The sequence below is a fragment of the Canis lupus genome, chromosome 3, assembly GCF_011100685.1.
Source record: "Canis lupus familiaris isolate Mischka breed German Shepherd chromosome 3, alternate assembly UU_Cfam_GSD_1.0, whole genome shotgun sequence".
NCBI lineage: Eukaryota > Metazoa > Chordata > Mammalia > Carnivora > Canidae > Canis > Canis lupus.
Window position 1 is genome coordinate 74,236,777 of NC_049224.1, and position 27,818 is coordinate 74,264,594.

General features: G+C 40.6%; 1 long non-coding RNA gene across 4 annotated transcripts; it reads left to right on the plus strand.

Moving 5' to 3' along the window:
- The first annotated feature begins 44 nt into the window (after nucleotides 1–44).
- Nucleotides 45–27,397, plus strand: LOC106558641. Of its 4 annotated transcripts, none has more exons than XR_005357297.1 (5): nucleotides 45–193; nucleotides 9,822–11,538; nucleotides 12,917–13,064; nucleotides 21,868–22,062; nucleotides 22,985–27,397. It is a non-coding gene; the product is annotated as an uncharacterized LOC106558641 (long non-coding RNA). The 4 variants fall into 4 exon arrangements; XR_005357298.1 differs by having other exon boundaries at nucleotides 12,917–13,010; XR_005357299.1 differs by lacking the exon at nucleotides 45–193 and adding an exon at nucleotides 1,255–1,542.
- Nucleotides 27,398–27,818: the final 421 nt, after the last annotated feature.

Below are 27,818 nucleotides of genomic sequence, written 5' to 3' on the forward strand. Positions count from 1 at the left end.
ACGGGGACCGGGACGGCCGCGCGTGCGGCGGGCGCTCGCGCTGCGCTCCGGCTCGGGCTCCGGCTCGGGCTCCGGCTCGGGCCCCGGCTCCGCGCGGCTCCGCTCCTGGCTCCCCTCTGGCTCCTGGCACCAACTCCGGGCAGTCACATGACGCCGGCGCCGCTCGCTCTGCGAGCCTCCCGGGGCTGGCGGGGTAAGTAGAGGCTGGGACCCGGGGTGGGAGGGTCAGGGAGGGGAGAGGGAGCCGCCGCGGCCGCCCGGGCTGGGCGGGTCCCCACCCACTTGGGTGGAGGCTGCCGCCGGAGGGGTCGGCCGAGTCACTCGCGCAAACACGCACCCCGCCCTGCGCCCTTCCCCCGCCGCCCCCGCCTCCCGCGCCGCCTCCGCCCCGCCCCGCCCAGTCACCCGGGGCCGGCCTCACAGACACTCATTATTCCCCGGAGCCGGGCGCCGCCCCGCCGGCCCAACCTGTCCGGCGAGGCGCGGCTCGGCCGAGGGGCTGGGCGTGCGCGGCGCGGCCCCCGCCCCCGCCCCCGCCCCGCGCCCCCGCCCCCGCCCCCGCCCCGGCGCCCCCGCCCCGCCCCGCGCCGCGCCCCGCGCCCCCCGCGCCCCGCCCGCGCGGGACCCGCCGCCGCGCCGCCGCCCCAGCCCGGGGGGAAGGAAGGGCGGCGCTGCCCGCTCCGGGCGTCACGGGGCTGCAGCCCGCTGCGCCGCTTCCAAAACACACAGCCGGGCGCGCGGGCCCGCGGGGCGGGGGGCGGGGGGCGGCGGCCGGGCCATCAATCAGCCGGCTCCGGCGGGAAGGGCGGCCCCGGGCGCGGCGGGAAGGGCCGGGCCCCGCGGCCAGCGCGGCCCCTCCCGGGCCGAGGCCGAGTGCGTGCAACTCTCTTAAAGAAAAAGCAGGGAAAGGCGCCGCCGGTGGAGGAGCGGGGACCCGGGGCGGGGACCGGCAGGCGGCGAGGACGGCAGCCCTGAAGCGGCCCCGAGTCCCCAAGGTCATCCGACGCACGGTCCGGGCGCTCCGGCCTTGTGCCCGGGGCGCGGGGCGCGGAGGGGCGGCCCCGGAGGCAAACTCCGCGCCGGCCGGGCCTGCCGCCGGGGCGAGCCGGACCCGGTAGCCGCGGCATCCGCTCAGCCGGGCCTGCCTGCAAACTTGGCCAAACTTCGGAGCGTCCCTCCCCGGCGGGAGGCAGAGCTCGGGGCCAGCCGGGGGCGCGGCCGGGGACCGAGCGCGGGCGAGCTCCGTGCGGGGCGGCGGACACGCGCTCGCCGGCCCCGCCCGGCCCCCGCAGGACTCGCTGGGGCTCAGCCCCCGAGTTGCACGCTTTCTGAATCCCTCTTAAACAGTATTAATGTCATAAAGGGTGCAATAAAAAGAACAAAGGACAAATTGGCTCAATTGTTTTAGTCCTGCGTGATGTTTAAAAACGCCCCGCTTCAGCGTATGGCTTGTTATTGCTTCAAGATGTCTTAAAGGCCCTTTCGGTTCACTCTTCTCACTTTGATGCTTCACCCAGGCATGGTGCTGCTTGAAACGTAGAGGTACGTAGAGGTATGGTCTATACCGAGCCCCATCCGGGAGCTGCGCAGTATTGAAGAATTAGTACCCCGTAACCTCAAGTAGTGGAATTGCACGGTATAAAAAAGGCACATAACATAAAAGACCACGTGGAGAACACCCAGAACTGACACTGGTTCTTGTGCCATCGGGCTGGTCCCCAAGATGACTCTTTAAAGGGATGAGAAGTTTATTCTATTTTTTGAAGATTTTATTTATTTATTCATGAGAGACAGAGAGAGAGAGTCAGAGGCGCAGGCAGAGGGAGAAGCAGGCTCCCTGCAGGGAGCCCTGTTGCAGGACTCCATCCCAGGGCCCCTGCATCACCACCTGAGCCAAAGGGAGATGCTCTGAGCCACCTAGATGCCCCGAGAAATTTCTATTAATGAGTAAAGGACAGATCCTGGAAAATAAGTTGGATTCGTGTCAATTACTAATTGCAGTTCATTGATCACTGACATCAAATGTCTGATTGGATGGCTTAGCTTTGTATTAGCTGAAAGACCGTAGTATTAGTGATGACTGATGCAATCATTTTTGCATTTGGATGTGTGGCTCGCAGCACCTGCTCCAAAACTCCAGGCTTTGCTCAGAGGCCACAGTGGTGAAAACCTAAAGTACATTAACCGTGTTCTTTACCTTGTTCATGTGGGTGTGGACCCAAAGGAGAAACGTGAAATAGGTCTGAGAAAAGTGTGATCCGAGATAAGTAGGGAGTGGCTTCAATATCAAAGGTGGGGGAAGGAGGAGAAAAGTCATAAAAAAGCTTAATTAATGAACACACTGCATTCACTGCCCTGTGGAGGACCGCTGAAACACAACTTGTACAAGAATGAAGGATCAGTGAAGGAGACCAACAGCCATCTGTCCAGGTACCCAGAGCAGAAATGCCTGAGGTCATCCTTGACTCCTCCCTTCCCCTAGCAGGTCAGAGCCCTGTCCTTCACAGAATCTTGGCCCTCCTCCTTGACCACTCTCCTGGTCCAGCCCATAGCCACAGGGTCTTGTTGGTCATCCTGCTGGTAGCAGGGTTGAAGTGTGGGAAAGGGATTGGAGCAAAGGAATAAGAATATTTCCTCTAAAATACAAGCCTAAAATGTGTCAATGTCCTCATTACATTCCCTCCAGAAGAAGACCAAGAGTTTACTACCTGTGCTGACCTGGCCTCCGTCTATCTTTATAGACTCATCTCTTCCTGTTACCCCCCACCTCACTCCTCCCTGCAGCAACAATGAACTTTTTTCCCTCCAGCTCATTCTCCCCACCTGTGGCCCTTTGCATATGCTAATGTTCCTAAATGGGCTTAGTTAGCATCCTTGCCTTCTCCCCCAACTCCTCACCTCCATTCTCATTTCTGTATATTTTATCCGTCCTTTAATTATTGACTTAAGTGACGTCTTCAACAAAATGTATCTTGTCTTACCACCACCCCTCACCCCTCCTTTGGATGAGTGGAGGCACTCCTTTTTGGTGCTCTGATAACACCCATGCTTCACCTCTTGTAATTCTTTCTTATGGTAGATTATGTAACTCTCTTTCAGTGGCACTGAAATAGAAACTCTGTGAGGGCACAAACATTGTCCTTTTAAAAACAAAATGGTATCCTCGTGGCCCGGATGTTCAATGAATATGTGTAAAATGAATAAATGTCAGCAATGAATTGGGAAGAAGTCATTCAGAACTAAAGAGATGAGAGAAGAGTGGGGAGCTTCCGGGTGGCAGTGGCCACGAACTGTGTGTACCTTTGAGATAGTGAAGGGGAGGGAGGAGGGAGTTCTTCCCGAATGTCTCTGAGCAGTAGAGTGAGATGGTAAAGGTGGTGCCCGGGTCTCCTTTTTATCCTTAACGTTTTAGCACAGGGACCACATACACTCAGGTGTTCAAGACATCCCGCACAAATGAAGTATCTCAAGCCCGGTCCTTGTGGTGGCAGCTTTACTCTTGTTCTTTGAGGACCGTAGGCCAGTGTGGTTTAGGTTTGGGGCAGCACGTACTGGGGGAAGGATACCTCTCCCTGGCCCCAGCCTTGTTGCTCCCAACCAGTCGTGGCAGCCCCAGTCTCTTTTGCCAGATATATGACCTAGTTCTGGCCAGCAGGACATGAAGGGAAGTGTGCTGAAGCTTGTTTTTCCTAATTAAAGGAAACTCTTGCAAGGATAAATCCCCAGACCTGCTTTGGAAGTTATATGAGGACATGACTGTTGAAGCTGTGGCAGCCATCTTGTAATCATGAGAAGAAAGCAAGGTTTCAGAGTTCCATACGGATAAGCTCTTTTTTTCATCATTAGTTTCCAGTTCAAATAGTACATCTTCTGGGATGACTTCCTTGACCACACAACCTAAAATATCCCTCCCTTCTCCAATCTCTGTCTAGTTGTTCTTGTTAATTTTTTGGATACCTCTTTCCCCACTGGGCTCCATGAGAGCAGGGACATTCTATCCTTCGCTTGTATTTCCCACCAAGTTCCTACAACAGTGCCTAATAAACGGAAAGTGTTCCAAACGTATTTGTTGATTAATGGCTGACAACTAAATAGTAACTATGTTGAAACTGCGTCAGAGCTCAGTGGACACAAGCCACCACAAACCTCCATTTTCCCTTCCGTGGCTTGTATCATAGATAGTTCCATTTCAGGAGGTCCCTTTTGGCTATACAAGTGCATATTCTTGAGATGCCTTCTTCTGATCCCACTCTCTTCCAGAGCTTTTCCATTCCTTCCCTCAGGGAAGTTTCTCCTTTTCATTTGAGGATCCAATGTCATGAAGGCAGAAAAGTGTCATGTGCTTAAGAAATTAATGAGCCAACACAGATAACATCTACCTTAAAGGGTAACAAAACCATAGGGTTTTTTCTTTTTCTTTTTTTCCTGCTAGCTTTATTGAGATATGATTGGCTATCATATATGTATGTTCAAGGTCTACGACATGATGGTTAGACATACCTATATTACAAACTAACCGCAATAAGGTCAGTTAACATTTCCATCCCCTCACATAATTAGTATTTTGTATGTGTATGTATGTGTATGTGGTGACAACATATAAAACTACCCTCTTACCTCTCAAGTATATAATATAATATTGTTAATTATATTTATCTTGTTGTACATTGGATCCCTAGACCTTATTCATTTTTATAGCTGCAAGTTTGTGCCCTTTGACTGATATCTTCCCACTTCCCTCTTTGCCCCCCCAAACCACCATTCTATGGCCTGTTTCTATGAGTTTGGCTCTTAGATTCCACATATAAGTGAGATCACACAGTATTCGTCTTTGTCTGAATTATTTCACTTAGCATGATGACCTCAAAGTCCATCTGTGTTGTTGCAAAAGGTAGGATTTCCTTTTTCCTTTTTTTAATGAGTGGAAAATATATAGCAAGAGAGAGTAGATGTATGTACACATACACACACATATACAGTGAGACAGAGTGAGAGAGAGACATTTTCTTTATCCATTTATCCATCAGTGGACACTTTGGTTGTTTCAATATCTTGGCTATGGTAAATAATGCTGCAGCGAACATGGGACTGCAGATATCTCTTTGAGATAGTGATTTCATTTCCTTCGGATACATACCTAGAAGTGAGGTTGCGGATCATACGGTAGTTCCACTGTAAACTTTTTGAGGAACTGCCATACTGTTTCCCATAGTGGTTATACCAGTTTCCATTCCCACCAACAGTGCAAAAGAGTTCCCTTTTCTTCACACCCTCACCACCCTCACCCTCTCTCCTTTCTTTTACAAAAGCCATTCTAACAAGTGTGAGGTGCTATCTCATTGTGGTTTTGATTTGCATTTCCTGATGATGAGTGCTGTTGAGCACCTTTCCATATACCTCTTGGCCATTTGGATGTCTTCTTTGGAGATGTTTATTCCTGTCAAGTCCTTTGCCCACATTTTAATCAGATGGTTGGTTGGTTGGTTGGTTTTGTAAATGAGTTATATGAGTTCCTAATACATTTTGGATATTAACCCTTCATTAGTAGGTGGTTTGCAAATAGGTTCTCCCATTGTGTAGATTGCCTTTTCATTCTGCTGATGGTTTCTTTTGCTGTGTGAAGAAGCTTTCTAGTTTGATGTAGCCCCATTTGATGATTTTTGCTTTTGTTGCTTGTGCTATTGGTGTCATATCAAAAAACTGTTGCCAAGACCATGGTCAAGGAGGTTTTCTCCCATGTTTTTTTTTCTAGTCATTTAACAGTTTTTGGTCTTATGTTTAAGTTTTTAATCCATTTTGAGTTAATTTTTGTGAGTGGTGTTAAAATAGGGGTCCAATTCCATCCTTTTGCATGTGAATATCCAGTTTTCTTAATATTGTTTTTATTCAAGAGATTATCTTTTCCCCACTCAGTACTCTTAGTTTTTTTGTCAAATATTAGTTGACCGTATATGTGTGGATTTATTTCTGGGCTCTTAATTCTGTTCTATTGCTCTATGTGTCTCTTTTTATGCCAAAACCATACTATTTTGTTTGTTATAACTTTGTAATATAGTTTGAACTCAGGAATTCTGATGCCTCCAGCTTTTTCTTTCTCAGAATTGCAAAGCCATATGTTTTGAGATAAAATTAGAAACACTAGACTAAGGGTTGTCTATCTCAAAAGCATAACAAAGAGTCCAGTGATTCTCTTTGGCTTTTCTACAAGTTCTACCAATATTACCCATCGATCCATCAATCTGTCCATTCATTCAATTAAAGTTTGCCAGGAAGTACTGAGGTAGAGGTAGGTGACCAAGAGTTATAATAATAAATACGAAACCAAATGTATGATCTCCCTCCCCCATCCCACCCCTCTAGGAGCTCTCAACATTTCCAATACAGGTGGGCAATGAAAACAGTTCTGGATTATGTTTGGCAAGACAATGCAATTGAAGGACAGTGGTGCAAAAATAATTGAAATTGTTGGATCTTGGAATCTAAGTTGAAGAGCTAAAATAGAAGGAGGCTCTAAAGAGATAGCCAAAGGATCAGTGACCAGGACATTTCAAGTAGGTTGTAGAGAGGGCATATTGGGAATAACATAATGAACGACCTGAAAGGTTAGGAGATGAGCAGTCAGAAAGTGGGGACATGTGGCCTTAACATTTCAAGGTGTCACAGTGCCAGAGATGACAAGGCTCAGGGTGTACCTGTGGGAGTGGGAGACTAGAGGAGGTGGTGAGACCAACGGAAAAAGTGACTAGGGTACTGCGCAGGTTCCTGGAGCCTAAAATTATTCAAATTGTAGCTGGACTCAGGGTCAAGAGCAAGACCTAGGCCCTCAGGCCACATCTTCAGTCCATGAGAAGAAGACTTCAAGAAACTGGTGAACGATAGCAACCAGTAGAGATACAGCCTCCTTTTCTATGGTTAAATTTGCTTTCCTTGCATCATGATTATTTGAGTTAAAAATAACCATTCAATATGGGGTTGCTTATTGGTGATTTTACTAACATAAATATGTCAGTAGCTTTATTTTCTACTTTTTATTGCAAATGTATTATTTCTGCTTCATTGAGAGTTCAAAACCCCCTTTGGGTGGGGGGACTTGTCAAGGATCGTAAATATTATTATATCATTTCAAAGGGAATATATTATTATATTATTTTAAAGGGAAATAAATGTAATTTCCAAATCAATGACCTACGCATATAAAGATGTAAATTGTAACTAATTTCTAAGTTGGGGGCTATCTAGATTTCCTCTGTGCTGGGAAGCAGAGGTAGTAAAGAATAAGGGAGCCCACAAAATGAGATAAACTACTTGCCATCTTTCAGCTGGTTTTGGAATAAGCCTGGCTCTTTATGTTTCCAGCCCTCACCTCTCTTGGAAAAATTATCAGCATTTAAGTCTTGGATTTAAGTTAGTTGAGTAAGTTCTGGTTGAACATTTACCGTAAGTCTGGGGTGGGTACAGGAGTAATGAAGCAAGCAAAGAGAGGGTGTGTGAATTATGTTCTAGGGAAGTGGCCTTGCCACCTTTCTTCTGCTCATTCCAAGTATGCTGGATGCCTGTACTCCAAACCCCAAAGACTAAAGTGCCCAAGACTTCAGCCTTTAGTTCCTTAGCCTCTCAAGCCGGCAAGCCAGTAGTCAGTCCACACTTACGAATGCTTTAGAAGTTTTGCTGACACATTGCAAGAAACAGTAAGCAGGTGGTAGGATCATATGAACAGTAGAGTTCTTTATTACCCTTGTAATTCAAAAAGATTTGCTAACTGGAGACAACATTAAAATGATATTTTATTTTAATCAAATCGTATCAAAGTGATAGGAGTAGGGTGATTTTTTTTTCTCTGCCTTTGAATACTTTTTTGTTCTTTTCTTTAATGAGCATATATTACTTTTGTGAGGGGAAAAATGTGCTTTTAAAAGTAGCCAAGAAAGAAACATGCGCGTTGTGTATGATTACATGTGAGCCCTCAAGCACAATTTTGCTGGAGGGGTCCTTGAAGGCACCCTGACCTCAGAGGTGTGGTTGTTGCTTGCGAATTTTAAAGCCCGGTGGGCTAAGAAGGCACAGGCTCTAGGAGGTAAGGGGCCTGGGAGAGGGTGAACATCTCCTTTCATCGCCTCTAGCTTTTTAACTGCTGCCTGAATAGCTGGACCTGTGCAGGTTCTTGGAACTGGAATTCTTCCTCAGAATAATATGTATTTACTTTAAAAACCACTCCAAAGAGTAAACGCTAAAAAACAAAAATAGAAAACCCAGCAAATTGGACTGAGTAGAGCCCAAGTTCCCATTTCTCAAAAGATAGAAACATACTTCCTGGAGCCCAAGGTCCACTCACCCTCTCCCCCTGGTCTTTCGCCAGGATCTGTTGATTCAGCAGGGGAAATGGGAGTTGTCAGCAGTTGTGCTGGACGAGAACATGTGCGAGGCTACCTTCAGGTCCCCAAAGCACCATTAATCCAGGGGAGACTGCATCTTCTCAGCTATTGGGGTTCTAGCTTCTCTGGGATTTCTTTCAAAGCTACGTTTGTTTGTCTGTTATTGTTCTTAGGGTTTTCTGGGTAACTATAAGCAACAGACTTTGTTAGTTCCTCTTGAGATTGGCCACTACTCCCCACCCTTATTTCTCACCTCCCAGCATCCTGTTTGTCTCCCTGACTCTGTCCCCCGCCCCATCCCCACCCCCGCTCAGCTTTTAGCCATGTTTTTCTCCCCTCACTTAGTTAATTTTAAATTTCTGTTTTTATAAGTGTTCTCAACACCAAAAGAGGCAAGCCACATATTCACTTTTTATTCGCTGCTTTATGATTTCTTCTCCTGTGGATATCTTTAAAATACAAGTCATGCATGTTCCAATGTGTGTCTCCCCCTACCTTACCGGAGGACACTGTATTTCCAGAAAATTGGAAAGAGTAGAGAGGATTAAAGGAAACATGGGAAACTTTGAATTTATGGATGGGATCTTTTTTGGTGAGCTTTGCCTATTTAGAATTAGTCTGTTATGATAAGAACAACAACAACAACAAAAATCTACAATGTGTACTGTGTTTATAGTCACATTGGTACAATCTTTAGCTTATTGAATTTTATTTTATTTGTTTAAAAGATTTTATTTATTTATTCATGAGAGACACACAGAGAGAGGCAGAGACAGGCAGAGGGAGAAGCAGGCTCCATGCAGGGAGCCCGATGTGGGACTCGATCCCAGGACTCCAGGATCACGCCCTAAGCCAAAGGCAGACGCTCAACCACTGAGCCACCCAGGCATCCCATAATAAATTTAATAGCTTATTAAATTTAAAGGACATTTCAACCTGTCCATGATTTTATATGAACTATTTAGACTTATATTTCCATTTTGCTCAGTATTGTTGCAAATGGCTCTCTAGCTATGAAACACTATGGAATCCAGCATCTCTTAATTCTTGCAGGTTTAGAGAAACACAAAAAAAATTTTTTTAGAATACCACCATAAAAAAGTCACCAGTACCATGAATATATAGTTCTGCCTAGTAATAGCATCTTCACAAAAGAGAAACTTCATTTTCTTAAAAAAGGAGGAAAACACTTTTGAACTCATTGAATACAACTCTTGCTACACAATAATTTATCTAATCAGTTTCTTTTTCCATATTGAAGTCAAGAAAAATAGAGACTCAAAAGAAGATATGGATGATGGCATATTCCTATTCTCCTTTCTCTGAATACTTTGTAGTGTCAGAAAAGTTAAGATTCACCCCAGATGCACACAAATTTCTCTCCTTCCCATGTTTGCTTATTTGGCAAATTTCTCAAATACAATTTGCTTTCTTTTTTCTTTCACTTAGTGCTGAGAAGACCAGTGCATCTTAAAGAAGATCCCAAGAAGATTCAGGAGGAGGCAGGAAAGGTCTCCATGAGGATTTATTACCATGTCCCAGGAGAGATGATTTAGGTAGAATCTTATTTATTTTGCTTCCCCTGTGTCCTCTTCCCCTTCAGATATCTCAAGATGTTCCCTGTTCTGGTGACTTTGAAAGTACTTTGCCAAAAATTCAGTCTTCGGGACTTGGTTTTGATTAGATGGTAGTGCTAGCAAATGAGTAGCGCCATTTGGACGAGAACATTTGGCACATTTCTGAAAGTATTTTCCTTTACTCTCTTCTGTACTTCAAGCAACACTTAGAGCCTTACAAAAAAAAAAAAAAAAAAGAAAGAAAGAAAGAAAGAAAAGAAAAGAAAGGAAAAGAAAAGAAAAGAAAAGAAAAGAAAAGAAAAGAAAAGAAAAGAAAAGAAAAGAAAAGAAAAGGAAAAAGAAAAAGCCCAGGTAATTTAATCTAGACCATTTGGTACAGATGACCTGACGAAGATGCATTATCTAATTCAGACACAGTGATTGCTATGTCTGATGCCCTCCTAATAACACTGTTGATTATGTTGTTTTAAGTCTAGATAACAGCCTTCCTGTTGCATAGTCTCTAAAAACTAGAGAAGGAAAGCACAGTTTGTTTACCTTATTTTAAAGAAAATATTTCTTGTATTACTGTTTTTTTAAATGAGTATAATTCAGATTTTCCTTTTGAATCCAAGAAAGAAACATTACAAAAAAAGTTTTAAAAATTGTTTTTATCCTCAAGAATTCTCCCTCTTCAGCTTCCCTGTGAAATTTATGTTTCTAGATAGCTTGAACTCCAGTAAGTTGTTTGTAAGCTAATTAGGGTAGGGGCTTTATCTTTTTACAGCTCCTGTTACAACTCTTTATATTTAACAGACAGTTGTATATTATTCCAACAATGAATTGCCTTGACCATATAAATAATGTGTTTCTCATTGGAACTTATTTATCTACATAAGAATGCCAATACTCTGATTTATAGAGTATTGATTTGCATTTTTATATTTTATACCTTATTCATATTATTTTGCTTTAGTATCTCTGAATTGTATTCCTGAAAATGCAAGCTTTGCTCAAGATAGTGTTTGTTATTAGAGCCTAATTTTTCAGGGAAAAAATTATAATTAAATATTATATTTAAAATATTGTAATTAAAAGTTCCATTCAAATATATCCTCTTTATATCACATAAAAATGGAAAGAAAATTAGACTGGGGGGTTAAATAAGAAATGTCCACAAAAATAGTCAAAGATGATGACATCCGTGCTTATGTGTAACGTTAGGTCCCTCCTTCTCCAGTTATCTTTATTTATCATTATTGCTTGGATCCAATTCAATGAAAAGAAACATAGTAAGATTTTTAAAGGTCATTTGAAGATGGGATCACATGGCCAGAAAGCAATGTGAGGAATATCACACTCATTTTTCCTAAAGGCTTTGCCTTGGAGCAAGAAAAAAGGCTTCCTTACACTGACTGGCTCATGTTTCGTATCAGGGGAATCCAAAAAAATCACTGACTGTAAACAATGACAACAACAACACAAAAAGTAATTAATTTTGTACAGTATTTCTTTTCCTTGTGGTTGGACATACTCTAGCTGTTTGCTGAGCCCACAGAGGCAGGGATCAAAAGAATTTCCGCATCCTGCTGCTGATTTGGTTATCTGAGGTAAGTGGCTATTCGATCAGAAAAACTCCCAGAGGAAAGAAGAGTAAGAATCCTTGGAAAAGAAACTCCTAGCATTATTTAAATAGGCATTATTCAAAAATAGGACATGGTGGATATTTATTACCCTGATGGGCAATGGTGATGCTATACTCTTTGGGGGCCATGGCACCATACTAATGACATCATTACTATTCTCTATTTCCCACTTGTGGGAGGATTTATACCCAAGTTGTCAAAAGAGATTTAGATTTGTCAGTGCCTTCCCTGGCTCTTCATACTGTCAGGGCTGTGGCTGGGCACAAATGCTCATTTGCTGTTTTCCAGTGATTTAATTAAAAATCTATTTACAATATGTGCTGGACCCCTACTTAGATAGGGGTAGGATTAAGTACTTTTCAAGGTTCCTGTCCTCAGAGACCTTAGCCCGAAATGGAAACCAGACACATATCTTCACGCAAAGATAACTAACGGTATGGGAAGTAAAGGATCTATTTTTTGAAAGGTAGTCCAAAATGAGCGTGGTATCACTTTGGCTTCAGAAGGTCAGGAAAGACTTCCTGTGAGGGCAGCTGAGCCTAGAAGGATGATGCACCCAGAAGTGATGCACAGGCCACTCTGGTTCCAGCAAGGGGGTCCTGTGGACTCAGAGAACAGGTTGGAAAGATCAGTGAGAGGCACATGGGACAGTGCTTAAATTTAGGCCAAGGAAGAGAGATGTCAAACAATTAACACTTTACCAAAGTTGGATTTTCCAAGACCTGCGTGAAAATCATGACATTTTGCCCTTTTCTTTCCTTCTTTCTTTCTTTTTTTTTTTTTTTAAGAGATTTTATTTATTTATTCATGAGAGACACACACACACACAGAGGCACAGACACCGGCAGAGGGAGAAGCAGGCTCCAGGCAGGGAGCCTGACGTGGGACTCGATCCTGGATCTCCAGGATCACGCCCTGGGCTGAAAGTGGCGCTAAACCGCTGAGCCACCAGGGATCCCCAACGGCTGAGCCACCCGGAGATCCCCCATTTTGCCCTTTTCAATTCAGATATTTGCCAAGTGCAATTTAATATTTAAAGTTTTACACGCTTACATAAATACATTTACATAACTTGTTTTACCTCAGATAATATCCTGATTTGGTATTTGGAAAATAAAATAATTTATTCTGTCTTAAAATATTTGCTGAATATCTTGTGCCAGGTACAAGAATTGAATAGTTATGTACTATTTCAATAATTGTTTATTAGGGGGGCACTCAGGGTACAATATAGAACAAAAAGAAAAGTCTCTGCCCTCACAGAGCTTGTATTCTAGTGGTATATTAGTTTGCTAGGACTGCCACAGACTGTCTTAAACAACAGAAGTTTATTTTCTCACAGATGTGAAGACTAGAAATCTGAGATCAAGGCTCTGCCAAACTGGTTCCTTGTTAGGACCGCGAGGGAAGGATCTGTTCCGGGGCCTGTCTCCTTGGTTGGTGGATGTCCGTCTCTCCTTGTGCCTTCACGTTATCTTCTCTTTACACTTGTAGGCATTCCAGATTTCCTCTTATAATAATATCGGTCATGCTGGATTGGGGCCCATCCTCATTCTAACTTCATTACTTTGTAAAGACCCTATCTGAACCTATAGTCCCATTCTGAGGTGCTAGGGGGTTAGGATTTGAACAGATGCATCTTGGGAAGGACACAATTCAGCCCATAACAAGTGGACATTGATGACAGAGCAATGAATGAAGTCTAGAACTGGGGTGGTCCTGGTTGCTGTGTGTCAGGCACTGTACCAGGTATGGTCACGTGCCTCACTGCACTGAATGCTGTAACCAGCCATGAGGTAAGTATTGTTATCCAGACTTTACAATGAGGAAAATGAGGGGGTTTGCTTTAGTGGCACTGTGCTTAATGTTTTCATTAGTCAAAGCCTTGGAAATGAAAATTAAGCCATGGCTGAATGTGTAGGGTATATATTTGTGGCTAATTCAGATTCAGAAGCAATTTCTGAATGTAAAGAGGGAAGGTCTTTTTTTTCTTTTTACATTAGATTCTAAGAAAAAAGCCCAAGATAAAAGTAATATTTGATAATTAAGTATCTTTTTTTCCTCTGTAAACAATCCATTATTTTATGAATTAACACTATTATACATAATAACACATTATTATATATAACCATAACTATTTATAGTAAATATACAACTATCTATTAAGTAAATCCTACATTTTTTATAGCAATGATCACTTCCTTTGGATTTGTTAGGTTTAAATAAGGTTCCAGGTCACTTCTGGAACTTTTTGATTCATCTTCAGACCAGAAGCTTGCCTCAGCACTGCTCCTATGGAAAGAATTCTCATATTACCTGTTTTGCCTGTTTCAATCATGATGTTCCTCTGGTGGACAGATTCAGATTCAGCAAACTTTTATGTCATGTGGCAGGCAATTTCACAGTAATCCATGCATTTCATAAATATGGAAAACCAAAGGATAATATGGTGCATTTATGAGCATCAATTTTTTTCAATTATTTTATGGGAAAAAAGTATTTAACTTTTTTTTTTTTTACTTAAGGTAACCAGTAAATAATTTAAAACATAATTTAAATATCGAAACAATACAGGTATATATTATAGTGTAAAATGCAACATTTGCATGAACTTTCCAGATGAAACTTATTTCAAAGAAGTTGCTTTTGTTTTAAGTTGTGCCTTGGTTCAACAGAGATGCGAACCTGCCCTTCTCCTTCAGAGGCCTGGGATTGGGGGGCGAGGGGGTGTCTGGAAAGAAAACCTTTGCAAAGTTCTGAAATTTTCTTCATTCAGTCTTCGTAAGAACCATGTGAGGTATATTATGCTCATTTAAGAGATCAGAAAACAGAAGTTTGGATAAATTATCTTGCCCTAGTTAACACGGCGAGTAAATAGCAGAGGCAGATGTTAAATTCAGACTTTCTGACTCTAATTCCGGGGCATTTTATATTGCACTACACCCACTCGTTGGATGAATAGGCTTCAGTCTTCCCGAGGCCACATAGACCTCACAGTTCTGCATGTCCCCATGGTCCAACCTCATTGACTCATGGATTCATGCACTTATTTGTGCATTTAATAAATAAATAAATAAATCAGTAACTTTTGAGAGCTTACTATGTACCAGGCTTTATGCTGGGTCCTGAGGACACAATGGTTAGCAACAAAGGCATAACATAATTTTTTCCCTCATGGGGCCTACAGAGTCGTGGAAACACAGATGTTACACAAATACCATAAGACACTTGTTTATAAACTTGATTGGTATTATAGAGGGAAAACATAGGGTGCCATGAGAGGGAAAAAAACCAGATGTGTTAATTTAGTGATCAGAGAAGACTTCTTTAAGGAAATGAGTGACCTTTGATCTGAGGTTTTGAGCACAAGTTAGCTAGAAGAAAACTTATTTGCATGTAAAGTAGTTATAAATTGCCATCCTACAAAACCCATCACTAGAATTCCCTCTATCATCATTAGATTCCTTCTTTGTCCACAGCAAGATCAAATTCTTGCCCTCGACCATCACATTTATTCTTTTCTATTATATCTATCCATCCATCCATTCATCATGGAGCATCAGCTATGAGCCTGGCACTATTGTGCCCTGAATCCTTTTCTTTTTCATCTTCACTCTCTTCTTTTTTCTCCTTTGACTGCTTTAACCTTCTGATTCTTTTTCTAAGCTTTATTTATTTATTTGAGGGGGGGTGGGGCAAAGGGAGAGGGAGAGAGAATCTCAAGTGGACTCCCCATTGAGCCCATAGCTGGAAGCAGGGCTCAATCTCATGACCCCAGATCATGACCTGAACCAAAATCAAGAGTTGGATGCTTAACAGAGTGAACCACCCAGGCACCCCTAACTTTCTCATTCTTGAAGCTATTTTTGATTCACATATTCATTGTTATGCCTTTCCCAGACCAGTCACTTCCCTTCCCTTGGGCTAAGCTATCATTTCTCATCCTGTTTTCAACAAATGCATTCTTTCATCACATTTTTCTGAAATTTTTATATTCAAGTGTAAGAAAATTAATTAGGTTTCATTTGTTTGTTTATTTTGTCAACTACTTGGTGTTTCCATCCCTTAACACAGAAATACCACTAATATAAAAAAATGAACATTTTTGGAATCTCTTTCTTTCCCTTCTTCTCTCCCTCCCTACCTTTATCTATCATCTGTCTATATTTGGGATAATTTCTTCCCTTTAACTATAAACTCCTAGAGATGAATAGATCTTAATATAGCATCTGGAGCTAATAGTAATCACTTCTTAAACTTTTCATATGCTTTTAAGAGGCAAGGCACATACTTTATAGGCCTGCTAATATGTTTGATGTACCTCTGATATAAATCACAAACGAATTCAGAAATGCACAGCCCAGGATTAGCCTGCTTTCAGCTTCTTCTATAAAGTCATTTCTGTCTTTTCTGTCAAAACCAGGACATAAAAAAATCCAAGTCAGCAATAATATAGTGTATCATCAACTATTTAGGCAAACATACACTTACCTCTCTATCTCCACACAAGTCAGTCAAATCCAACAAACCTTCTTTGGGAAGTCTGAAGACTCAGAGTGCACTATCTAGAAAGTTCCACCTATCAAAAGATAAGTATAGGGGATTTCTCTTTCAAGGCACGATGGAGTAACAAGGACCAGACTTAAATGCCCACCATAAATAATTAGAAAGCTGGATAAAATATGAAACAATGGTTTTCAGACATTGGACAATAGTCTGCCTAGGACTATGATTACTGAAAGAAGAGAAACAAACAAGTGAGCTCGGTAATTCCCCTGGCTTTCTGCCTGGAAGTAATTTCTAGACTGTGGACTCAGGAAAGAGGGACCCAAACAGATTCTGGCAGCCTTATTGAGTTGGTAAGATGGAGGCTAGAGTTTGAGGAGGCTGAGATGGCTAAAAGTAGTGGGAAAATTCTGGGAAGGAGGGGGCTATATGAAAAAATTGCTCCAGAAATATGTATAGGAATCCCTTGAGTCTTGTCCTGAATACCAGGACACAATTATATAGAATGACATTCCACAAGTTTGGACAGAAAAGACACTCCACAAAGTTGTAAGCTAAATAAATCTCAGGGCACACATGAACTGGGAGAACATTTGGTTAGCCAAAGGGGAGAGTCCTTGTTCATTCTTAGAACATTCAGTGGAGTCTCTAAAGTATCATATGTTAGTAATACGTCTGAACTATCCTTTGAGTGAGATCCTCTGGGCCAATGGTTGGAAATTTTTCTTAAATTTACAAATCATAATTATTTTTGGCTTGTGGGTCATATGGTCTTCACCACGACTAGTCAGTTCTGCCATTGTAGTGTGAAAGCAGCCGTAGAAAATACATAAGTGAATGGGTATGGCTGTGTTTCAATAAAACTTTATTAACAGGGATCCCTGGGTGGCACAGTGGTTTGGTGCCTGCCTTTGGCCCAGGGCGCAACCCTGGAGACCTGGGATCAAATCCCACGTTGGGCTCCTGGTGCATGGAGCCTGCTTCTCCCTCTGCCTGTGTCTCTGCCTCTCTGTCTCTCTCCCTGTGTGACTATCATAAATAAATAAAAATTAAAAAAAAAACTTTATTAACAAAAACCAAGTGGTCAGCCTGTGAGCTGTAGTTTGTTGACCTCTGCTCTAGACCAGCACTGTCCAATAGAAATATAATGCAAGCCACATATGTAGTTTTAAATGTCTGGTAACCACAGTAAAAAGGAAAAAGGAGTAGGCAAAATTAGTAACATACTTTATTTAACCCTACATATCCAAAATATTATCAATTTGACATGTAATCAGTATTAAATTGTTAATGAGGAAGTTTGTGTTCTTTTTCTCACACTAAGTCTTCAAAAATCTGTTGTGTTTTTATACTTATAGCACATCTTAATTCAGATTAGTCACATTTTAATAGCCACATATAGCTAGTGACTAACTACCATAGTGGATAGCACAGGTCTCACCGGTCTCTAGTAAAGCTTAAAAACAGATTTTGAAGGAATCAACCTGATGGGACAATGAACTTCACTGCCTGCCAAAACAAAGCCCAATGCTCTTGAAAGGAGGACAACAAAATACAGACACTTAATAATGGAACAATAGCAACGTCACCAGCAAGTAATAAATAAATAAATAAATAAATAAATAAATAAATAAATAACTCGACATGCTTAAAGGCAAGAAAAAAATACAAGAAGAAGAATAAGTTAAGAGAAACAGACCTAGAAATGACAAAATAATGGAATTAGCAGACACAATGTTAAGACAGATTTTATTATGTATAATTATTTAAAGGAAAACAAAACAATAATCAGAAGAAAAATAAAGGATATAAAAAAGAACCAACTCAGACTTCTAGAGATAAAAAAAAAAAAACCCTGCAATATCTGAACTAAAGATTTCAGTGGATAAGATTAATATCGTATTACGTACTGCAGAAGAAAACATTAGTAAACCTGTGAGCATAGCAATTAAATTAATCCAAGATGAACCACACAGAGAAAAAAGACTGAAAAAATAATTGGTTGATAAGGGGCTTAGGAGCACCGATGGTCCATCCGTTGAGTGTCTGACTCTTGGTTTCAGCTCAGGTCATGATCCTCAGAGTCATGAGATTGAACCCCAGTCCCACTCTGCACTCAGCAAGCTCTCCCTCTCTCTGTGCCCTTCCCCTGCTCACATGTGCACATGCTCTCTCTCTCTAAAATAAATAAATCTTAAAAACAAAGTAGAACAACAACAACAAAAAAAAACCCAAAGGTGAAATAAAAACATTATCAGACAAACAAAACTTGAGGAACTTTCTTGAGGAACTTTGTTGCCAGCATATCTATACTAAAAGAAATGTTAAACAAAATTATTCAGGCAAAAGCAAAAATGACAGCAAATAGCAACTTGGAATACCAGAAATGATAAGTATGTGGACAAATAGAAAAGATTTGTCTCATCATTTTAAATTTTCTTTAAAAGTTAATCGACTATATAAAACAAAAAGAAGAACAATGTATTTTTAAGATTTATCGAATGCATAGAAGCAATATATATGACAATAGCTTGAAGGACAGAATGAAGCAGTGGAAATCTATAGGGTTAAGGATTTTATGTTCTACATGAAGTGGTATAATACTATTTGAGTGTAAATTATGAGTTAAGATAGGTATTATGAAGTGTTGAGGAATCACTAAAATAAAAAATAAATTAAAATATATCTCACCAATAGATAAAATGGAAAACTAAGCAGTACCAATTAACTCAAAAGAAGCAGGAAAAGAAGAAAAAATAACAAAAAGAGATGATACAAAATGAAAACTAATAATAAATTGTAGAGTTAAACTCAACCATATTGATAATTATATTAGATGTAAATGATCTAAAGACTCCAGTTGGAGTCAAAGATTGCCAGACAAGATAAAAAAGTAAAATTCTCTTATATGCTGTGTAGGAGCAAACCACTTTAAATATATAGGCAGGATAAATTAAAACTAAAAGGAGGGAAAAAATATAATTTATGCAAACATAAATTATAAGAAAACCGGAGTGGCTATATTAATATCAGATAAAGCATACACCATAAAAAGGAATATACTAGGAATAATGATAAAGAATTCAATTTATTGGGGAGACATGACAATCCTAAATGTAATAGAGCTTCAAAATACATGAAGCAAAACTTGACAGAATGAGTCAGGATTCTGGGAATCACTTAAATTCTCTGAAGTGAATTAGTTGTATGGAATTGGGGAAATCATTTAATCTATGAGCGAAAGTTTCCTCCCTTGTAAAATAAAAATAATCACACATATATCATGAGTATTTTGTGAGGGTTAGATAAAAGTATATGTGAAATTAAAAGAACAAACCCAACCTGACAGAACTGAAAGGAAATTTTAAAATCTGCAGTTACAGTTGGAGTATTCAACACTTCTCACTTACAATCAATAAAGAAAGAAGACAAAATCAGCAAGGAATGTTGAAGACTTGAATGATACCATCAATCAACTGTACCTAATGGGTATTCATAGAATAACCAACAATAGCAAAATATACATTTTTTTAAAAGTTCACCTAGAACGTCAATCAAGAAAGGCCATATGCTGGTCATAAACAAGTTCTAACAAATGTAAAAGTATTGAAATCATACGGTTTGTCATCTGACCATAGTGAAGTTAAATTAGAAATCAATAACAGCTATTTGGGAAACTTCCAAATATTTAGGAATTATATAACACATTTCTAAACAACACATGAGCCAAGGAAGAAATCATAAGGGAATTTAAAAAATATTTTGAACTGAATGAAAATGAAAACACAAATCAAAATTTACGAGGTGCAGTTAAAACAATGTCTTAAAGGCAATGTATAGCATTAAATTTTAATATTAGAAAGCCAGAAAGATCTAAAATCAATGACTTCATATTCTACCTTAAAAAGCAAGAAAAGAATGAATTAAATCTAAAAATAATAGAAGGGAGAAAATAACAAAGAAAAGTAGAAATCAGTGACACAAAACAGAAGTAATAGAGAAAATAATTGAAACCAAAAGGTAGTTGGAAAATTTCAACAAAATTTATAAACCCCTAGCTAGATGCATTAAGAGAAAAAAGAGAGAAGACACAAATAATATCAGTGACACACTACTGATACTACCATTACAAGGATAATAAATGAATATTATGAATATTTTGTTGTCAATAAATGCAACAACTTAGATAAATGGGGCTAATTACTTAGAAGATACAAATTTGCCAAATATGACTAAAGAAGTAGAAACCCTGAATAAGCCCTATATCTCGTAAATAAATTAAATATGTAAATTTAAAAATTTCCCACAAAGAGAACTTTAGGTCCAGATTTCACTTGTGAATTCTATCAAATATTTAAGAAACATATCAACGTTTCAGAAACTCTTTCAGGAAATGGGAGGATAGAATACTTTCCAATTCATTTCATGAGGCCATGTTACAAGAGAGAAAAAAAGAGAAATAATGTGAGACCAATATGACCCATGAACGTAGACACAGAAATCCTTAGCCAAATACTAGCAAATCAAGTCTAGCAATCTCTAAAAGAAACAGTATATCATGGTGGCAGGTTATTTCAGAAATGTCAGAAAATCTAGAAGAAGGCCTTTGAAGGTGGGGGTGTATGCCAATGGGAAGTAAAAAGTAAAAAGGGAGCATTATTAGCTTCAATAGTCTTGATTTTTATCCTTATAGCAGCTGATATTTCTGATCATTTACCACATTCCAGGAAGCATGCTCAGAGCTATATGTGGATTCTCTTGTTTAATCTGTACGAGAATTCTATGAGGGAGGTACTATTGTAGCATTTTATAAATGAGTAAACTGAAGCAGAGAGAAACAACCTATCCACAGTCCCATAGCTATTAAGATCTAGACCTGTATTATCTGTCTCCAGGTCCTGCATTCTTTGCTAATGCACCACTCTACAAAGAACTGCTTATTTTCTGTGCTTTTGCCTATAAGGCTTATTTCATCACTCCTAAACATTTATTCACTTTTTCAGTCCATGATTAAGAACTTTCATCTGAGTCAAAATATTAAGTAGTTCCAAATGCAAAATACTTCTAAAAGTATGTGTATTAAATTATAAAACTTACAATACTAGCATGGAAAATGTACTCTATCATTCCCTCCTAAATTTTTATGTGGTTACACATGTTGTGGTCTGCAAGAAGTGGGAAAAAAACAAAAACAAAAACATCCCCAACTTTCCCTTTCCTATGTGTAGAACAAAATTCCTTTTATTTTTTACCCCCCAACCCACCCCCCCCCGCCCCCCCCCCCCCCGCCTGTGTTGACCTAGAATTCAACGCTGGCATTAAGACTTGATGGCATATGAACTTTGGCAGGGTATTTGAGCCCTGGGAGCTTTAGTTCTCAGTTTTGCAAAATGAAATGGTTCTGCCTCTGACGACCCATGATCCTGTGAGGATGAGGAAGGTATCAAGGTGAACTTCAGTATTCTTCTCTTCCTTCTGCTTCTCCCTCACCTTCTCTCGTTTGTGATGCGTCTTTAGAGTCTCAGATGTTCGAACCTCTCCAGAAAAGGCTTTTTGGATCTTTTTTGATCAGTGTCCACAGTAATCATAAACCAGTAGGACCATTATACATACATATGTATAGTGAAAGTGATCACCTAATTTATTGTAAAAATTAGGAAAACTATTGCTTTTGAAAATAATAACTCTGCTGATCCACCAAGAATAAACTGGGCCTGTCCTGGGGAAACAGCCACATGTGATAAAACCTTGATGCATTCTTTTTTTTTTTTTTTTAATCTATTCTAGTTAATGGTAAAGATGCTTTCCAGGATCTATTAAATCAATTTTGTGACCCACTAATGAAACCCTATGCAAGTATTTTAATTCCTTCTAAAGAATGTCTTGTCTGGCCATTACAACATTCCTGGGATCCAGAAGTGTGAAGATAAGCATACACAAGTATGAAGTTTTGGAGAACTGAAGAGGTTCTAATTCCCATAGGTACACTTATTCTGTTTCTCTTCATTCATTCATTCATTCATTCATTCATTCATTATCTATTCTTTTATCCACTCCTTCATCAAATACTTTGAGCATTTCCTATTTTATCACAGGCTGGAAATGATCAAATCCTGGATGCTGGGACCTGGTCCCTGCCCTTGAGGAATTCCTGTGTTCTGGTGGCCAGAGGCACCTGAAGATAGATTGTTTCAGGACAGGGAGATGAGTGATAAAGTACAGAGATGAAAGATCACAGGAACCTGGAAGAAATATCCACCAAGTTTGCAAAAGAAATAGGGAGGGTTCTATGGAAAAGACTAACACTGAAGTGTATGAAGTTCTTGAGGAAGATGTCGAAGTATCAGGGCACCAGAGGAGCTACTGCAAACCAGCCTCCAGGCTGCACCATGTGGCTCTCTCACAAGGAGGATGCAGTTCGGGAGCTGATGTGCAGCCCCATCTGCTTCCTTGGTGTTTCCCAAATTTATTTTAAACTTCTTGAGAGTACTCACACCCTCTCTATTTTGGTCTCCCCAACCTAACTGTCCTATCCATCTTACCCTGCTTGAATTTTCTCACAGCACCTTATAGTTTCTAAATATGCTGTATCATTTACTTATCTGGTATGTGTTACCACCTGCTTGGTCCTCCTATAATGTAAGCTAAAGGCAGGATTCATTTATTTTGTTCACTGTGGTGTCCCCTGCCCCCTTCCCCCCCCCCCCCCCCCCCCAGCTCCTGGAAAAGTGCTTAGTCCATTCACAGTAAGTTCCTGGTAAATAATGGGAATGACTTGAAAGAGCAAATTTCTGTATCCAGACATAATTTGTAAGTGCTCATACCTGAAAGAAAATGTAGAGGAAAATATAAGCCTACGAGGCACCATTTCTAATCACATCCTTTTCCTTCCTCCCTCCAACAGTGTGTATTGATCACTTGCTCCCCTCCAGCCCTGTTTTGAGCACTTGGATTTCAGAGAACAAAACAGATCCTCTTTTCTATCTTCGTAGTGCTGACCTGCCAGCGTGGAAGAGACATGAAATGAGCTATGTGATTGCAAATCTGGGATAACTTCTAAGGAAAAAAAAGTACAAGATGCTTTGAAAGCTTGAAATCATAGCACATGACTTGGGCTGGGAGGTCAGGGAAGTGATTTTTAAGCTGTGTAGAAGTGAACTCAGTGAAAGAGGGGTGGGAGAAGGAGCATTCAAGTAGAAGAAACAGAGTTGCAAAGGTCGCTGAGTGGGAGAGAGAATACCTGAGTGTCTGGTGTGGCTGAGCCAGTGGGGAGGAGAAGCTTAGCTGAACAGAAGAGGTGGGCGGGGTCTGGCCAGGTAGCTCTAGGTGAGCACAGGTGTTAAGGGGTTGGACCTTTAGCCCAAGAGCAAAGGGGAACCCTGAGAGGGGCATCAACTGGGGGATGTTGAAATGAAAAGATAGCTCAGGCTTCAGTGCAGATATGGGATTAAGGAGTCTCACAGAGCAGCTATGGGGGTGTCAGATAGGAGGGTGTGCAGAGCTCAAAGCTCTGGGTAGGTTAGAGAAATCGTGAGGACAGGACATAAAATTGAGGTGAATGCTTTTCTTTAGTTTCGGATAAATCGGTGACAGCTTGTATGTATAAAGTTTTTTTTTTAAAGATTTTATTTTTATTTAAAAGAGAGAGAGAGAGTACTGGGAGAGGCAGAACGGGAGAGAGAATTTCTAGCAGACTCCCCACTCAAAGCAGAGCCCATCACTGGTCTCAATCTCACCACCCAAGATCATGATCTAAGCTGAAATCAAGAGTCAAATGCTCAACCAACTGAGCCACCCAGGTGCCCCTGTATGTATGAGGTTTTTGTTTGTTTCTATGAACCAAAATATAACAAAGATGCATCTTGAATTGTCAGAATTCTTTGTGATATGTATATGAATATTAGTAAGAAGTGAACTGCCCAATCCATGATGATCTAGTAGCCCCTGGATGGCTGCTGGGTCTTCAGGGGATGCAAATAAGGGATCCTACCTGGAGGGCCTGGTACAGATCACAGGAAGATAATAAAAGCAGCACATGTGGTTGTGTGTACATGCACGTACCCAATCACAGAGCCCGGCCCTCACTCCTTTCTTATCTTTCCTTCTAGCCCTGCTTCTTTCTTTCCACATCTTCCTCTTAGCCTGCAGTTTAAGATCAGTAGTTCTTGGGATGCCTGGGTGGCTCAGTGGTTGAGTGTCTGCCTTTGGCTCAGGGCATGATCCTGGGGGCCTGGGATCGAGTCTCACATCAGGCTCCCTACTGTGAGCCTGCTTCTCTCTCTGCCTATGTCTCTGCCTCTCTCTGTGTCTCTCATGAATAAATTAATAAAATCTTAAAAAGAAAAAAGATCAGTGATTCTTAATGTTCCTTGGGCCTTCTCCTGAGAATAGTGTGCAGCCAATACACACAGAAAATGCCATATCATGTATCTGGAGCCCTGGGACCCCAGACTAAGAATCTTTGACCTGCAGGGTTTGTAAAATGGCAATTTGTAGACAAAAATAAATATATTTAGCCAATAAATATATGAAAGATGTCAAACTCACCAAAAATCAATTGAGCCAATGCAAAGATAACATCTTTTTATTTTTTATTTTTTAAGTAGGCTCCATGCCCAGTGTGGAACCCAATGCGGGACTTGAGCTCAGGACACTGAGATCAACACATGGGCTGAATCAAGAGTCTGACATGTAACCCACTGAGCCACCCAGGTGCCTCATGAGATAACATCTTTTATTGATCAGATTGGTAATGATTCAAAAACTTGATAATACCCAGCTTGAACTGAACAGAAAACCAACAGCTTGGCTGTTGTGGGAGGAAATGTGCACTCTTGTATACTCAGGATGTGCACAAAACAGCTTTTGAGAGAGCAACAAGGCAGTACCTTTCAAAATTGTAAGTGCCTAGATCCTGCAACCTAGTAATTCCATCCTAAGAAACTATCTTTTAGGAAAACACGCATACCTGTGGAAATAATCTAGGATGTTCACCGCAACAATGACTAGAAAATTGGGAACTACCTAAATGATCACCCTGAGGGCAATGGTTAAATACCTTTGGGACATACCCAGACCACATCGTGGAATACTATGCTGTCCAAAAGAATGAGGTCGATTTGCACTGACAATATAGTAAGCGATAAAGGCATATTGCAGGCCAATATATAGGTAGCACAATACATTCTCTATTAAAGAACTTACAAAAATATCTGTTATTTATAAACGCCTTTTTACATATTTAGAAAATAAATACATGGATGTACCTGAAATTCAAAATAGTGATTTAACCCTGGGGAGTAGGATTTGATTGAGGGGATGAGGGAGGGAAGTCTTGAAATTTTCCTCTTTTATTTTGTGCACTTCTATACTGTTTGAATTTGTTTTAACAAGCCTATACTATCTCATCTTCATTCTTTAAAAAAAAAAATAAAGGTAGCATAAGAATTCTCCCCCCAAGTTTCTTTTCAACTGTACAGCTCTAATTTTAGAATTTGAGATGGGAGAAAAAGCAAAGTGGAGATGTACCCCAGTGTCCTCCCCTGGTTAAAATATTTCAGTGATGTCCCATGTGTTGGGGATCAAGTCTAAACTCGTTGGGGTGCCTGGGTGGCTCAGTTGGTTAAGTGTCTGCCTTGGCTCAGGTCATGATCCTAGGATCCTGAGATCGAGCCCTGTATGGAGCCCAGCACCCGGCTCTGCACTCAGTAGGGAGTCGGCTTGTCCCTCTGCCCTTTCCTCACTCATGCTTGCTCTCTCTCAAATAAATGATTTTAAAATGTTAAAACAAACAAAGTCTAAACTCTTTAATGTAGCACTGCAGGTTTTCCTAAATTGGGCCACTTGCCTTCCCCTACAGTGTCTTCAGTGATCCTCCAACTGGATGCCTCTGCCCTCACTAGAACCCTCTAGGATTTGGATTCCGAGGATTCTCTGTGATTATTGTTGCACATTAATTGTGCCCAGATTGCTCACTTGCCTCTAAAGACATCCTCAGCTGCCTAACATTCATTCTATTCTTTGAGACTCAGTTTACTCATCACCTCCTCCAGTAGATCCAGCCCACTAGCCAGCTGCACCCTGGTCTGGGTAGGGTGCTGCTCCTAAATGCTCCATGTCCCCTATATTATGTCATTTATTGTACCCTACTGCCTCTTTGTTTTAGTATCTTGTTTCCCTCTAGGCAAGAACCTTCCTGAAGGCAGAAGCTGTGTTTTGTGTCACTGTATGCCCATTGCACATCCCAATGGCTGGCTACTGGAGACCCTTACCAAGTCCCTATTGGATCGTCCAATGTTCGTATCCCCTTTCCGGAATCCACTCATTGGCAGCCTCAAAGAAATATGGGAGATCAAATTTTAAAATTCCTCACAAATTACTTTTTTACATAGAGCAAATTTAAAATTTAAATCCACAAAATCACAGCACTTTAGAACTGGAAAAGACTTAAGAGTTATCTAGAGGAGTTATCTTCGATCAAAAATCTGTGAACTAGGGGCGCCTGGGTGGTACCGTTGGTTAAGCCTCTAACTCTTGGTTTGGCTCAGGGCCCTGAGATCCAGTCCCGAATAGGGCTCTGCGCTAAGTGCAGATTCGGCTTGAGATTCTCTCTCCCTCTCCCTGCCCCTCCCATTTGTGCTTTCTCTGTCTCTCTAAAATAAATAAATTAACTAAGAAAAAAGAGTCTGTGAACTAGTACAACTTGTCATAGGCAAAATGAGAAAGGCAAAATGAGAAAAATATGAGCAATAGAGCAGATTTAAAAAAAAAATCAGGTTAGATACATTTGGTTTAAATGATGCTTTCTTATTCAGAAATTATGTCTCCCTCCATTTTTTTTTCTCTCCCTCCATTTTAAGGTTATTTATGAATTATGTGCTTGTAGGGTTTTTTTTTTAGTTTAATTGGTCTACTAAATAAAAAAATCTGGAAATCCTGGCTCTTGTGTATTTCACCTCAGAACTAAGACCCAGAGAGATTATCACTTTGTGCATAGCCAACAAAGAAACAAATGTTTCCGTCCAGAATCCTTCTGCTGTTGTGTGTAATGCAATTGCGTATGTATACAAATATTATATATGTTTGGTGTGATTGGTTTTCTGTTCAGTATTTTAAATCCAGAAATGCAACAGTCAGTTAACATATTTGTTGTATTACAATGGGAAACAGCCTTGCTCTTTGACAAGTGTCTATAACCATATGGTATTGCTGTCTGTTAGTATTTGGTGAGGTTTTAAGAAATGTCAGAGTCTTGAAATGGTATATATGCAATATTATTATTGACTTTGATATGGAAATAAAGACTGTTTACTATCAATTTTTGGATGCTTTCTAAGTTTGAAAGTGTTGTAAGCATCTTAAAAAAAGAATTTAAAGTGACTTTGAATTTGGCTATTGCTTCAATTCTGATTTTAAACATCTGAATACTGTCCAACTGAGAAATCCCACTTCCAAGAGTTTTTCATGAGAAAATAATGAGAGATGTGTGCACAGCAATACATATAGAGGTGTACATTAAAGCATTCGTGTTAAAGAATAGAAAAAACACAAATGCCCAATAATAGAGAATTGATTGAATGCATTTTGACGTGATCCTATATGGCTGTATTTTTACTTTCTTTTGTATACTCGTTTCTGTTTTCTAACTTTTATCTGCCCACATTATACTTATATAAGTAAAGTTTAAAAATCTGCCTAGCTTGGGACACCTGGGTGGCTCACTGGTTGAGCATCTGCCT